Below are 9,830 nucleotides of genomic sequence, written 5' to 3'. Positions count from 1 at the left end.
CACTAAATTAACTCACTAGGTTATCTTTACATACTTATGATTTATTATTGTTTCTATGTGTGTATAAGATTATTACATAGCTAGAGCAATTAGACAACAAAAGGAGGTAAAAGAGATACAAATTGGAAAGGAAGAAGTCAAATTGTCACTATTTGCAGATTGCATGATGGTATATTTAAGCAACCCGAAAAACTCCACAAGAGAAATCCTATAGCTGATAAACAACTATCAGATATAAAGTAGCCAGATATAAAATTAGCCCTATGGAGTATTTATGAGTCCTATTGAGACATGTGGCATTTAGCATTTCCAGATAGGAGCAAAATCTAGATCCAGGCAACAGAGACAAAATGATCTCAGAATTTGAGATGCCTCAGATAAGCACTGTAGAGCTTAGCTATTGGACAGTCACTCTAGATTGCCATCCCTCCTTAAAGCTCAACTTTGAGGTTACTTATTCCCGCCCCTCTATTATTACAGAAGCACTCTGTGCTCTGAGTTCACCTTTAAGGAAGCTTTCCAGCACTGGCTCTGACCGTAATCAACTCCTTGTGCAGCAATCATGAAGATCTCCTGCTTTCTGCTGCTGATCCTCTCTCTTTTCTGCTTTCAGATCAACATAGGTAAGTCCCAAGACCTGCTAAACCCCTGACCAGCGCTGGGTACATTGGGTCACAGAACAGGTGAAAAATTAATGTTGGATCTGAGGAGCGATCAATAGGACAGCATTCCAAAGCTCAAAAGCCTGAAGCCAACTGGCAACAGTGCTTCATCCTGTGTCCTAGGTATCAGGCAGTTAGCCTGGCCAGAAGGAAGAGCTAGTAAAAGAGATTCCCAAGATTTTCAACCACCTTCTTGTCATGGTCATCTAGAAAATATTCTTTGTAGAAAACATTATTTCTTACCCCCATGAAGACATAGCTCACCAAGAGGCCAGATGTCTATCATGAAATGGACACCCACTCCTTAGCTACGTTTCACAGGAACATTTAACACATGACCACAATAAACTTGGCTAATGAGGAATATGAACTTGATGTTTTAGATAAGGAAACTTAGTGGCAGATAACACATGTCCTGAAAAGCCTCGTCTAGGAAACATAGACCTTGAATGAAGTACAAGGGCTCTCATTTTAACTAATGCCTCACAATGTACTGGTGAATAAAAGGGAGTCAGGATCACCCTTTCTTGGATATTTACCCCAATCATGTGAATAGGGATCAGACATCAAGTGCACAGTTCACAAGATCAGGAATTAAATTAACTATCACCGCTGCATAAGGAGGTCTTGAACTCAAAATGTAACTGAAAGTAAAGCCCATAGTCACTGCTTTGTTCTGATGAACACAATTTGCTAAAGGAAAGCCAGAAACTGATTCTTATGGAGCAGTAGAATGCAGTGGTCAGCTAGGGGAGTACTTGCATTGTATGAGAATCAAAGTGGGGCTGGGAGCATCCATCCTGGTCCAAGTTCTGTCGGTGTGAACATTCTGCTCTGTGAAGAGCAATGGACTTCACAGTTGTCATCTGTCAGATCAGAGAGACCTTGAATGAACTGAGTACTGAGTCTCTCATTGGTTTAAAACGGTCCTACATTGTTTAACCTTCCTCTGCTTAGCAATTGCCTTCATTTATTTATTTTCTGATATGAAGCAATATTCAGAAAAAAAAGCAAATGGGAGAAAATGTTTTATCTCCAAGCTCACTCAGTATATAGTAGACTGTGGCAGGGAAACCAGGGAACTTTAAGTAGCTGCTCAGAGGACAACCATGTGATACTTGTCTACTTGACAAAATCTTAGAACATCATGGAAAAGAATATCAATCAGGGATTGTCTAGATAATCCATAGGTGACTGTCTTTGTTGAATTAACTGAGGTAAGAAGACACGCCCATTTCCAGGGTTTAGGGACTGGACTGTAAAAGATTACAGAAAATGAGCTAAGCAATGGCATTCAAGTGTGCTCTTCTCTCTCTCTCTCTCTCTCTCTCTCTCTCTCTCTCTCTCTCTCTCTCTCTGCTTTTGATGATGGTTGTGATAACTAACTTCAAGGTCCTGACATCTTGTTGTCCTTGTAAACTATAACTTGTAGTTATGAACTAAGTCCTTTCTCTCATAAGTTGTTTTGTCACAATATTTCATCATAGCAACTGGAAAGGAAACTACATTAAGCCACAGTCCAAATACAGAGCAATGAATGAGTGCAGGCTTCCTCAGTTCCTCCATTTTATATATTCCATGATGCATGTCTGGGGAATGTCCTGTCCACACTTAAAATGGGTCACCCCACATCCATTACCACAATCAAGATAGTTTCCCACAAGCATAAAAGAGGCCCATCTCTTCAAGTGACTCTAGATTCTGTCAAATTCATAATTTAAAACAACAAATCCACTGATCAAGAATAAAGAAGAGAAACACATATAGGAATATTTAGATTAATTATGTCATTAAGAAAAACAAACAAATGAATCATTGTGGATCTTTAGCAAAGAGCTTTCAAAACTTAATTTTGACTGCATGTTTTACTACCAGACAATCAGCTGCAAGTATTTCACCAGGGAACATAAACTATGCTACATATGCTTATAGAATCTTCTCAACAAAGACAGCACACAAAAGGAAACAAAATCTGGAGGTCTGACTTCAGAGGACCCAACTTTGGAGGATCTGACAAAAGATGATCATTGTAGAGGCCAAAATTAGATTTAGAGCATTGCTCTTGCAACAACCATACACAATGGAAGTCAGAACCCCAAAAAACGTAGAGAAAGGCTATGAGACAGAACTCAGGAAGATGGATTTAGGGTGAGCAAGTGAGGGGCTTAGGCTGTGCTGCTTCTCTGAGAAAGTCCTGGGGTGGAAAAAGCAGAGTGTCACTCCACTTCCTCCCACCACCTTAGCACCACTGTCCCACTGAAGAGTTTGTGGTGATGAGAAGCTTCTACAGCCAGAGATGGTGCTCCATCCTATACTCCCAGTATCAAAGAGGATGAGGAAAGAGCATCTCTGTGATTCAGAGCCAGCCTGAGCTAAATAATGGATTCCAAGCAAGTAAAGCCTATAGAATGAGACTTGTCTCAAAATGAATAGAAAAGAAAGTAATCTCCATTTGTTCTTTCCAATGTAATAGCCATAATATATATGACTTTTGAGCAATGGGGCTCCCTGGTAACTGAATTCAATTGGATTTTATTAGTGGTCTTAAACATCACTTGTAGGGGGCTTCTGGGTGGCCATCAGGGAGAAGTCGGTGTGCTCCGGTGAATCCAGCGGGCCCCAGCGGGAGCCTTCAGGTGCCTGCTTAGGGATCTGAACAGCCTGGGCCACAGCACTCGGTCTCCAGGAAGTGCGGGAGACCTGGTGTACATCCAGAAGCAGTCTGGGAGCTCACAGCACAGCTTGCTCCTGTGACACAGAGCTTAGGTTCCAGTCCTGAGGCCTCTGGCAGTAGCCCTCAGACCTCTCTGCTTCCCGATCCAGATCAGCCTGGGCGGCAACACCACATCTCCAGGTCCTGCAAGAGGCAAGAAGGGCTTCCGGGCGGCCAGTGGGGAGTCAGTGTGCTCTGGTGAATCCAGCAGACCCCAGCGGGAACCTTCAGGTGTCTGCTTGGGGTCTGAACAGCCTGGGCAATAGCACCCTGTCTCCAGTCAGTGCAGGAGGTAAGCTGTGCACCAGAGGCCACCTGGGAAGGGGCAGCTTGCACTCGTGAGTCCAGCATTGACAAGATCAACTAACACCAGTGAGAACTGGATGGCAAAAGGCAAATGCAGGAACGTCACTAACAGAAATCAAGGCAATATGGCAACATCTGAACAAAATTCTCCTTTACCAGCATGTCCTGGATACCCCATCACACCAGTAAAACAAGATTTGGATTTAAAATCACTGGTCATGATGCTGGTACAGGAACACATGAAGGACATACTTAAAGAAATTCAGGAGAAAATGGATTAAAAGTTAGAAGCACTTGCAAGGGAAACACAAAAATCATTGAAAGAAATCCAGGAGAATACAAAAGCCAATAAGGAGGAAACGCAAAAAACACTTAAAGAAATACAGGAGAACTTTGGTCAACAGGCTGAGGTCTTGAAAGATGAAACACAAAAATCTCTTAAAGAATTACAGGAAAGCACAAACAAGCAAGTGAAGTAGCGAAGCAAAACCATCCAGGATCTAAAATCAGAAGTAGAAGCAACTAAGAAAACTCAAAGGGAGACAACTTTGGAGATAGAAAGCCTTGGGAAGAAATCAGGGAACACAGATGCAAATAGCAACAACAGAATACAAGAGATAGAAGAAAGAATCTCAGATGCTGAAGATACCATTGGAACCATGGATTCAACAGTTAAAGAAAATGTAAAATGCAAAAAGCTTGTAACCCAAAATATCCAGGAAATCCAGGACACAATGAGAAGACCAAACCTAAGGATTATAGGCATAGATGAGAGTGAAGATTTACAACTTAAAGGGCCAGCAAATATCTTCAATAAAATTATGGAAAAAAACTTCCCTAACCTAATGAGAGAGATGCCCATGAATATACAAGAAGCCTACAGAACTCCAAACAGACTGGACCAGAACAGAAATACTTCCCGTCACATAATAATCAAAACACCAAATGTACTAAACAAAGAAAGAATATTAAAGGCAGTAAGAGAAAAAGGCCAAGTAACATATAAAGGAAGACCTATCAGAATCACAGCAGACTTTTCACCTGAGACTATGAAGGCTAGAAGGTCCTGGACAGATCTCATGCAGACTCTAAGAGAACACAAATGCCAGCCAAAACTACTATATCCAGCAAAACTCTCATTCACCATAGATGGAGAAACTAAGATATTCCATGACAAAACCAAGTTTACCCAATATCTATCAACAAACCCAGCCCTACAAAGGATAATAGGACGAAAACATCAATACAAGGAGGGATACTTCACCCTGGAAAAAGCAAGATAGTAGCCTTTCATCAAACCCAAAAGAAGTTAACCGATCAAATTTTAAAAATAGCATCAAAAATGACAGGAAGTAATAATCACTATTCCTTAATATCTCTTAACATTGATGGACTCAATGCCCCAATAAAAAGACATAGAATAACTGACTGGATACGTAAACAGGACCCTACATTTTGCTGCTTACAGGAAACAAACCTCAGGGTCAAAGACAAACACTACCTTAGAGTAAAAGGCTGGAAGACAATTTTACAAGAAAATGGTCTCAGAAAACAAGCGGGAGTAGTCATTTTAATATCAGATAAAATTGACTTTCAACCCAAAGTCATCAAAAGAGACTCTGAGGGACACTTCTTGCTGGTCAAAGGAAAAATACAACAGGAAGAACTCTCAATCCTGAACATCTATGCTCCAAATGCAAGTGCACCCTCTTTCGTAAAAGAAACTTTATTAAAACTCAAAGCACACGTTGCACCTAACACAATAATTGTGGGTGACTTCAATACTGCACTTTCCTCAATGGACCGATCAGGAAAACGGAAACTAGACAGGGACACAGTGAAACTAATTGAAGCTTTGGACCAATTAGATTTAACAGATATATATAGAACATTCTATCCTAAAGCAAAAGAATATACCTTTTTCTCAGCACCCCATGGGACCTTCTCCAAAATCAACCATATAACTGGTCACAAGACAGACCTCAACAAATATAAGAAGATCGAACTAATCCCATGCCTCCTATCAGATCACTATGGAGTAAAAGATGTCTTCAATAGCAACAAAAACAACAGAAAACCTATATACACGTGGAAACTGAACAATATTCTACTCAATGATACCTTGGTCAAGGAAGAAATAAAGAAAGAAATTAAAGACTTTTTAGAACACAATGAAAATGAAGACACAACATATCCAAATCTATGAGACACAATGAAAGCAGTGCTAAGAGGAAAACTCATAGCCCTGAGTGCCTCCAAAAAGAAAATAGAGAGAGCATACATTACCAGATTAATGGCATACCTGAAAGCCCTGGAACAAAAAGAAGCTATTTCACCCAGGAGGAGTAGAAGGCAGGAAATCATCAAACTCAGGGCTGAAATCAATCAAATAGAAACAAAGAGAACCATACAAAGAATCAACAAAACCAGGAGCTGGTTCGTTGAGAAAATCAACAAGATAGATAAACCCTTAGCCAGACTGACCAAAGGGCACAGAGAAAGTATCCAAATTAACAAACTTAGAAATGAAAAGGGTGATATAACAATGGAAACTGAGGAAATCCAAGAAATCATCAGATCCTACTACAAGAGCCTGTACTCAACAAAACTGGAGAATCTGGAGGAAATGGACAATTTCCTAGACAGATACAAAATACCAAAATTAAATCAGGACCAAATAGATCATCTAAACAGTCCCATAATGCCTAAAGAAATAGAAGGAGTCATAGAAAGTCTTCCAACCAAAAAAAGCACAGGACCAGATGGTTTCAGTGCAGAATTCTATCAGACCTTCAAAGAAGAGTTAACAACAATACTCTTCAAACTATTCCACAAAATAGAAACAGAAGGAACCTACCCAATTCCTTCTATGAAGCCACAATTGCGCTGACACCAAAACCACACAAAGATCCAACAAAGAAAGAGAACTTCAGACCAATTTCCCTTATGAACTTCGATGCAAAAGGACTCAATAAAATTCATGCCAACCGAATCCAAGAACACATCAAAACGATCATCCACCACGATCAAGTAGGCTTTATCCCGGGAATGCAGGGTTGGTTCAATATACGGAAATCCATCAATGCAATCCACTACATAAACAAACTCAAAGAAAAAAACCACATTGTCATTTCATTGGATGCTGAAAAAGCATTTGACAATATTCAGCATCCTTTCATGCTTAAAGTCTTGGAAAGAACAGGAATTCAAGGCCAATAACTAAACATAGTAAAAGCAATATACAGCAAACCGGTAGCCAGCATCAAACTAAATGGAGAGAAACTTGAAGCAATCCCACTAAAATCAGGAACTAGACAGGGCTGCCCACTTCCTCCTTATCTTTTCAATATTGTACTTGAGGTACTAGATAGAGCAATTATACAACATAAGGAGGTCAAAGGGATACAAATTGGAAAGGAAGAAGTCAAACTATCATTATTTGCAGAAGACATGATAGTGTACCTAAGTGACCCAAAAAACTCCACTAGAGAACGCCTACAGCTGATAAACAACTTCAGCAAATTGGCAGGTTATAAAATCAACTCAAGCAAATTAGTGGCCTTCCTACACTCAAAGGATAAGCAGGCTGAGAAAGAAATTAGGGAAAGGACCCCCTTCACAATAGCCACAAACAGTATAAAGTATCTTGGGGTGACTCTTACCAAACATGTGAAAGATCTTTATGACAAGAACTTCAAGACTCTGAAGAAGGAAATGGAAGAAGACCTCAAAAAATGGGAAAACCTCCCATGCTCATGGATCAGTAGAATCAATATAGTTAAAATGGCCATTTTGCCAAAAGCAATATACAGCAATACCCATCAAAATCCCAACTCAATTCTTCACCGAGTTAGAAAGAGGAATTACCAAATTCATCTAGAATAACAAAAAAACCCAGGAGAGCTAAAACTATTCTCAGCAACAAAAGAAATTCTGGGGGAATCAGGATCCCTGACCTCAAGCAATACTACAAAGCAATAGTGTTAAAAAACTGCATAGTATTGGTACAGTGACAGGCAGGACCATCAATGGAACAGGGTTGAAGATCCAGAAATGAACCCACACACCTATGGCCACTTGATCCTCGACAAAGAGGGTGAAAACATCCAATGGAAAAAAGATAGCCTTTTCAACAAATGGTGCTGGTTCAACTGGAGGTCAGCATGTAGAAGAATGCGAATTGATCCATCCTTGTCTCCTTGTACTAAGCTCAAATCCAAATGGATCAAGGACCTCCACATAAAGCCAGATACTCTGAAGCTAATAGAAAAGAAACTGGGGAAGACCCTTGAGGACATCGGTACAGGGAGAAAGTTTCTGAACAGAACACCAATAGCGTATGCTCTAAGAGCAAGAATTGACAAATGGTACCTCATAAAATTACAAAGTTTCTGTAAGGCACAGTACACCATCAGGAGGACAAATCAGCAACCAGCAAATTGGGAAAAGATCTTCACCAACCCTATATCAGATAGAGGGCTAATATCCAATATATATAAAGAACTCAAGAAGTTAGACTCCAGAAAACCAAACAACCCTATTAAAAAATGGGGTACAGAGTTAAACAAAGAATTCTCACCTGAAGAACTTCGGATGGCGGAGAAGCATCTTAAAAAATGCTCAACTTCATTAGTCATTAGGAAAATGCAAATCAAACAACCCTGAGATTTCATCTTACACCAGTCAGAATGGCTAAGATTAAAAATTCAGGAGACAGCAGGTGTTGGAGAGGGTGTGGAGAAAGAGGAACACTCCTCCACTGCTGGTGGGGTTGCAAATTGGTACAACCACTGTGGAAATCAGTCTGGCGGTTCCTCAGAAAACTGGGCACCTCACTTCCAGAAGATCCTGCTATACCACTCCTGGGCATATACTCAGAGGATTCCCCACCGTGTAATAAGGATACATGCTCTACTATGTTCATAGCAGCCCTATTTATAATTGCCAGAAGCTGGAAAGAACCCAGGTATCCCTCAACAGAAGAGTGGATGCAAAAAATGTGGTATATCTACACAATGGAGTACTATTCAGCCATTAGAAACAATGAATTCATGAAATTCTTAGGCAAATGGATGGAGCTAGAGAACATCATACTAAGTGAGGTAACCCTGACTCAAAAGGTGAATCATGGTATGCACTCACTAATAAGTGGATATTAACCTAGAAAACTGGAATACCCAAAACATAATCTACACATCAAATGAGGGACAAGAAGAAAAGAATAGTGGCCCAGGACTGGAAAGACTCAGTGAAGCAGTATTCAGCAAACCCAGAACGGGGAAGTGGGTAGGGGTAGGTGGGAGGACAGGGGGAGAGAAGGGGGCTTACGGGACTTTCGGGGAGTGGGGCGCTAGAAAAGGGGAAATCATTTGAAATGTAAATAAAAATATATCCATTAAAAATATTTTAAAAAAATAAAATAATTAAAAAAAACATCACTTGTGGTAATAGTTCTTAAAATGATAAATGTTTTCTACATACTTTGTGTAGAACTCTTCTATATTCCACAAACATGCTAAAAATCACTACAACTATTACAAATGATCTGAGGTTTGTTTATCATTTTCTTGCAGTTTCTGGTGTTGACTCAATAAAATGTTTTTAAAAGAATAACACCTGCCACACTTCCTAATGCCCATATTTGCAAGATGAGGTTGGCATGTGTTATGATGGAAGAGAGGCAAGTGTTGCCAAAAACACCTTTTGTATATCAGCGTTCCAAGGAAGAAGAAGGTGTAATCATTGCTATAATAAAGAAAAACATTCTGTCATGTAGCTTCTCCATACTAAAATGAGCCATCTATAAATCCATATTGAGTTAAGAAAATGTATGTTATTTTGGGGAACCTGTAATAAAAGACCGGCCAGTCTAAATCCCTGTCTGATAAAGTAGAAATATGGCCAAAATTAAGCAAATGGGATTTTATTTGATTTTTCTAGAAATATCCTATCAAACACCATCTTGTCTGAATAGGAATTCACCTCATTGGCAAGAGGAATCAGGGGCATGGAGCCACTTCTACCTAAATTAGTTTATGTAGTCAGGGCTTGTTCATATCAAACCATCACAACCACTCTGCAACCTCCTTCATATTTTCAGTTTCCTTGTAGCCACAAGGTACCTGACACCTTTGGATCCAATTATAATC

At 39.9% G+C, this 9,830-nt stretch overlaps 1 pseudogene; it reads left to right on the top strand.

Annotated features, from left to right (window-relative positions):
* Window positions 1–562: 562 nt before the first annotated feature.
* On the top strand, window positions 563–9,420 carry LOC127668926 (beta-defensin 39-like; annotated as a pseudogene).
* Window positions 9,421–9,830: the final 410 nt, after the last annotated feature.

This window comes from Apodemus sylvaticus, chromosome 18 (assembly GCF_947179515.1).
Source record: "Apodemus sylvaticus chromosome 18, mApoSyl1.1, whole genome shotgun sequence".
Lineage (NCBI taxonomy): Eukaryota > Metazoa > Chordata > Mammalia > Rodentia > Muridae > Apodemus > Apodemus sylvaticus.
The sequence above is the reverse complement of the archived record's forward strand: the minus strand, read 5'-3'. Positions and strand labels throughout refer to the sequence as shown.